The sequence below is a fragment of the Chrysochloris asiatica genome, unplaced genomic scaffold, assembly GCF_000296735.1.
Source record: "Chrysochloris asiatica unplaced genomic scaffold, ChrAsi1.0 scaffold00154, whole genome shotgun sequence".
Classification (NCBI taxonomy): Eukaryota; Metazoa; Chordata; class Mammalia; order Afrosoricida; family Chrysochloridae; genus Chrysochloris; species Chrysochloris asiatica.
In genome coordinates, this window is record NW_006408672.1 from 7,763,329 (window position 1) to 7,769,396 (window position 6,068).

The 6,068-nt window shown below is 43.6% G+C and overlaps 1 pseudogene; it reads right to left on the reverse strand.

Moving 5' to 3' along the window:
• Positions 1–598: 598 nt before the first annotated feature.
• On the reverse strand, positions 599–5,439 carry LOC102825529 (annotated as a pseudogene).
• Between the last annotated feature and the right edge of the window lie 629 nt (positions 5,440–6,068).

Here is a 6,068-nt window from a genome sequence, read left to right on the forward strand (position 1 = left end):
GAATACAACCAAAATTAACATAGCAAACAAAACCGATATAACTTTTTTTTGTACAGGAAAAATACTTTTGAAGTATGCACGTAACTGCCCATTCTTTTAAAGAAAATCTACTGCAAGCAAAGTTATCAACCTCCAAAAAAAACACACATAGCATTACTAAGCATATCTCCAAAAAGTGTACAATATGCACATTTGGAAAATATACAATTTAAAAAATTGTAAACAACAGGTGAGTTTCATATTTATAAGACTGTGAAAAGAAGTCCCATTTTTAGCACTGTTGTATAAAGAATTATCTTTTAATGCCAAGTTCATGAATTGTCCTCCTGGTGGGACCACAGTTTACAAAAACACCGTGGTTTGGAAATGAGATTACAGAGCAAGATAGAGTATCTCAGCAATGTCATCTTATTAAAGTTTGTTTTCTGTTTTTAAATTTTTACTACTTTATCAAAACATGCCCTTTAGGTGTGTAGGATTCATTTTTAAAATTCTTTCCTAGAAACACTAGACAAAGGAGAGGCATTTGTACTCCTAACCATGCTCTGCAAGAGGATTCCAGAGGCTGAGCACGGTGTTTTGCTCTCCTCTATTCCGCTCACTGGTTGTTTTTGGCCTTGGCATGAGTTAAGATGTGAGACTTCAGGTTAGTTGACTGAGCAAACTTCTCATTACAACCATCGAAGAGGCACACGTAGGGCCTGTCTCCGGTGTGGATTCGCACATGCGTGCGCAAATTGAAGTCCAATGAGTAAAGCTTCCCACAGCCTTCGAATGTGTACTGAAAGGGCTTCTCTCCACTGTGAACCAGTTGGTGCCGTTTTAGCTTTGAGCTCTCAACAAAAGCTTTGCCACATTCTGCACAGACATGGAGTCGGGGACCGTGTGTGTGCAGATGCTTCCTCACGGCAGAGATGTCCCTGAACATCTTTGTGCAGCCTTTATGAGGGCAAGCCATTGTCCTTGGTGCATCGTCTTATCTTTCTTGGCTTCATTCTAGCAAATTCCGCCAGTTGTTTGGGGTCTGAGAGGTTGATGCCAGGTATCCCCCCAGGAGGGAGGTTCTTTCCTGTCATGTACTCGGATTAGTCAGACTGGGAGTTTTCCCCAATGATCTTCTCTCTTAAAGTCTCATGGCCAGTATCTTTTATTTCATCTGATGACCACATGGTGACGGAGAACTCGGCATCTGCTTCTGCTCCCACTTCTTGTTGCCAGGGTCGCTACCACCACCCACTGCCCCAGCCCCGTGGCCCAGGTAACTCTTGCCGCAGCCTCCACCTGCTGACTACGCGCCTCAACCGCTGCTCTTGCGGGCCGCTGCCAAGGTGATGAACGTCTGTTCGCTGTAGTCGTCGTGGCCGCTGGCCGACGTGGGCACCAGGATCAGGATCTGGTCCTCAAAGCCGTTGTTAGCGCGCAGCCAGTTCGAGTCATCGCCGCCCACCACCTCCTCGTGCGTTTACACCAGGATCACCTGCTGGTGGTGATGCACCTGGCTCGGGTTGTCGGTGACCAATGGCTGCAGCGCCATCTTGGGCAGGTGGTAGTGGTGGTGCCTGGCGTGCCCATGGCCTCCCTGCTCGCCGCCATCCTCGTCGTGGTCGTCCTCCTCCTTCTCCTCGCCCACCACCATGGTCTCCACCTAGATCTGGGCGGAGATCGTGGAGCTGCACCACCACCACCCATGGTCACGCTGTAGCCTCTGGTCACTTAGTCCACAGCACCACACCAGGACTCCATAAGGCTATTGAAAACACCATGTCTTGACTTTCAGCAAGATGGCTGACTAGGCAGATACACTACACGACCCTCTACAACAAAAATATGAGAGACCAAATAAAACAGACACAGATGAAAATTCTGGCACCCTGAACTTCAGAAGACATGCTAGAGAAGTTGATAGAGTGCTAGCTTGGAGGAGGAACCAAGCAGCGATGTTGACAGAGGGAAAATGGCTGATAAACGATTAGCCAGACGTGTGGCTCCATCAGCTTGTGAGCAGCGTTGACGACAGAAGGAAGGCTGGCAGAGCAAATTCACACAGAAGACCAGAAAGGTGTAATTTCTTCTTTTCCCCCACACTCCTCTGTTGACCAGAGGTGTGGACAGATCCCATCCTCATCATCCCCAACAAAAATCCTACTGTCCATGGAGGCAGTTGGGAGAACAATTAGGTTTACATGGGCTAAGTGGGACAGAGGTGAATAATGATGTATGCACAACCTTGGAACAACAGGGCTCTGGGATACAGAGATTGAGCCATGGTTGGAATGGGGAAAAAGGGGGAAATAATGTTAAGATGCTTGGCTGTGTTTTGAATCTTGGTTTCCCTGTCATACCATTAAAAATAGACACTAGAGGGGGAGAGAAAAGAATAGCCAGAAACATCACCATAGAAAGCTTGTAAGTCCGTCTTCTGTCTATAACTGATTGGAATACCTAAAATGGGGCTACAACATGCCCAAAGAAGGATGCTTCCTGCAGAGACTGTGCATTACATAAGACCATAGGTGGAATCCTGAACAGCATCCAGAATCTTCAGAGGTGGGAAATTTCCACTTGAAAGGACAAGCAAACCAGCCTGGAGTAGCTAGAAGAACAGAAGATACTTCTTGAAAGAAAGACCAACAGGAATAATACAAAACAATATAGGCAGACCAACTGATTACTATAAAAACAAGCAAATTTCTTGCCCAGGAGACATCGAGGCAAGTGGTCGGGTCCCCTCAGAGCAAGCCCCCTTCCAAGACTAAGACTCAATGGGAATACACGCTCTGATTGGTGACTACGTTCATCACCAATAAGGGGAAGTGACGGAAAAACGGCAATGAAGTTGTGAGCTAAGCCCTACAACATTCAATAGACTCCTGTGAACCCGGGTGGAGACCTGGTTAGCCATCAGTGTTGCAAGATCTGGGGACTCTTGGGCCCAGAGTCTTGGCTACCCAAAATGGGGGGGGAGGGGGGGCGGCTACAAAGGCAAGAAGTGACTGGCTTACAAGCTTTCAAGAGGAAACCTAGATCCAGAGGGTATGGAGGAAGGTAGAATCTCCACTGAGTAGTATCCAATCTGTCTAGGTGGGGCTGAGGAAAGGAAATAGGGATAGGTCTCTTGTGATACAATAGTGAATAATTATTATCAGGACTGATTGTGAGGGTTGGAAATGTAAAGGTAGACATTTTGTAACAAGTAGGGGAGTGATTGACTTTGCAGTCTAGGAGCGGAGGTCCCTGGGACCATCAAGGGAGAAGAGCAGAGTGCAGGACCCTACCCAGAGAAGCAGCGACGCCAGAGATGAAGGCAGAGATGACGACGTGGAGAGATGGAGCAACTGGGGACTTTAGACCCAGAGAAGGACAAGGGCTGGGTGCTGTGGACTGGGGTCAGGCTTGCGGGGTATACCCTTTGGTTAGTTGATGATGCATGAAGGGGACTGTAACCATGGCAATGAAATGATATACAATAGGATGAATGTAAAACTAAGGCTCTCCCATGTAAGCTATCACATAATTCACAACAAAACATTAAAAAAAAAAAATCCTACTGTCCAGGAGTTCTAAGCCACATGGTTGTGAACCATACCAGTGTGAGTTGAAGGCCAACTTCACTGCTTTGGTGCCAGGCTGCAGTTGTGCTTCGCTCCAGACCTACAAAACCCACAGAGCTACCAGACCAGCATTTAACAAGTCACTCAGCCCCCACATTCCCTGTGGTCCTAAACAAACACCATCAAGGGCCCCCATGAAATTCTTCCCAATTAAGTGTCCTCAATATAGATAACACTGAGGCCAGTAGGAACTCCATCTAGAGCCAGGAACTCTGCTATCCTATCCCTTCCACAACTACCTGAAGAGCTCCTTGAGTTGTCGGAGAACACCAGAGATTTCTCAACTCTGAGTTCAACAACTGCACTGTTTGTTTTTACAAATAAGACAATGCCACAATGCCCCAGAGACAACAGAAAATTTTAGTTCACATGAAGAAACAAGAGAATGGCTTAAACAAATGACCAAGATGCAAAGACAGAAATCATTTCTGAGGCAAAAAAGGTAATGGAACTAATGGAAAAAGAATTTAAAAGAATGATGTTTCGGTGCCTTCAAAGGATTAACAGAAAGATTGAGGAAAGCAAGGAGAACAAAGAAAACACTTTAGGAAAATCCAGGAAAACACTACAAGAACAAACAGACAAAATAAATGTAAATTTTAAAACCATACAGAACTTGCAACTAGAAATCCAGAAGTTTAATACTAACATTTTGGTGGTGATGGTGGTGATATGCCGTGGAGTCAGTTCTGACTCATAGTGACCCTGTACATGGAAAGGGCAAAGGAGAAGATCCGAAGCAATGGAAGTCTGAATTAGTGAGCTTATCCATTCTGCTGTCTACAAGAGACATATCAAAAAATGGAGACAGCCTCAATACCCACCAACAGAAGAATGGTTAAACAAACTTTGCTACATACACACAATGGAATACTACAAAACTCTGAAGAATAATGATTAATCTGTGAAACACCTCACAATATGGTTGAACTGGAGGACATTATGCTGAGTGAAATTAGTCAATCATAAAAGGACAAATATTGTATGAGGCCAATGTAAAAAGTTAAAGATAGGTTTTCTTGATAAAAGAAACAATCTATGATAGTTACAGGTTGGGGGTGAATTATTCTTGGGCTAGTAGGTAGACACATGTTAACATAGGTGATAGGGCAGGCAATATACAACATGAAGCAGGTTAGCAGAGGAAAGATGAAGGTAGCGGGAGACAGGAAGAATGCAATCGTTAATGTGAGCAGAGGTAAATACTAATAACTGTAGGTAAATGGAGGGGATTGCAACCATGTAATGAAGCAAGGTATATGATTTGCTGAATGTAAAACTGATGATCTGCTCTGTAAACCTTCCCTCAGTTCACAATAAAAAGTTGAAAAAAATAAAATACTATAGCTTGAGTCAGGCACACTGTTGTCCTCAAACTGATATCTTTGCTCTTGAAGACTTTAAAAAGGCTTTTTGCAGCAGATTTGCCTAATGAAACATATCATTTGATTTCTCAACTGCTGCTTCCATGATGTTTTCTTTACATAGAGGTGCAATGCATACTAAAGGATAACAAAGTCTTTGATCTTCATCTGTAAGTACTTCAAATCCTCTTTGCCTTCAACAAGCAAGTTTATATCATTTGCATACCACAGGTTGTTAATGATACTTCTTACAACTAGCCCAATAAATAACATCATGATCAATGGAGAAAAGATTGAAATTGTCAAAGACTTCAGCTTTTTTGGATCCACAATCAATGTTCATGGAAGCAACAATCAAGAAATGAAATATACTGCATTAGAAAAATCTGCTGCAAAAGACCTTCTTAAAGCGTTAAAGAGCAAAGACGTCAGTTTCAGGACTAGGTTTGCGTTACCCAAGCCATGGTATTTTCATTTACCTCTTATGCATTTGAAAGATGATAAATGAATAATGAAGACCATAGAAGAATCAACACATTTTAATTGTGGTGTTGGTGACAAATACTGACAGCACTGTGGACTTCCAGAGAAACAAACAAATCTGTCTTGAAAGAAATAAAGCCAGAATGTTCCTTGTAAAAATCATGTGACTTCATCTCTCATACTTTTGATATCTTATCAGGAGGAACCAGTTCTTAGAGAAGGACATCATGCTTGAAAAAGTGGAAGGAAGGTCAGTGAAAAAGAGGAAGATTGAACCAGTGTCAGCAACAATGGGCTCAAACACAATAACAATGGTGAGGATGGCACAGGGCAGGGCAATAAGTATTTATTTCATTCTGTTGTGCATAGGGTGGAAATGAGTTGCAACTGACTCAGGGCACCTAACAACTATAGCACATAACCACCATTGAAATGAAGTGTGTTCTGATGAGTCCTGGTGTGGTGCTATGGGTTAATGCACAGAATGGCAAAGTTGGTTTGAACTGTAAAAGTTGGTGGTTCAAGCTTACCAACTGCTCCTTGGAAACCCTATACAGGGTTGCTATGGCTCAGAACCGACTCAGTGGCACTTCACAACAGCATTTTCATT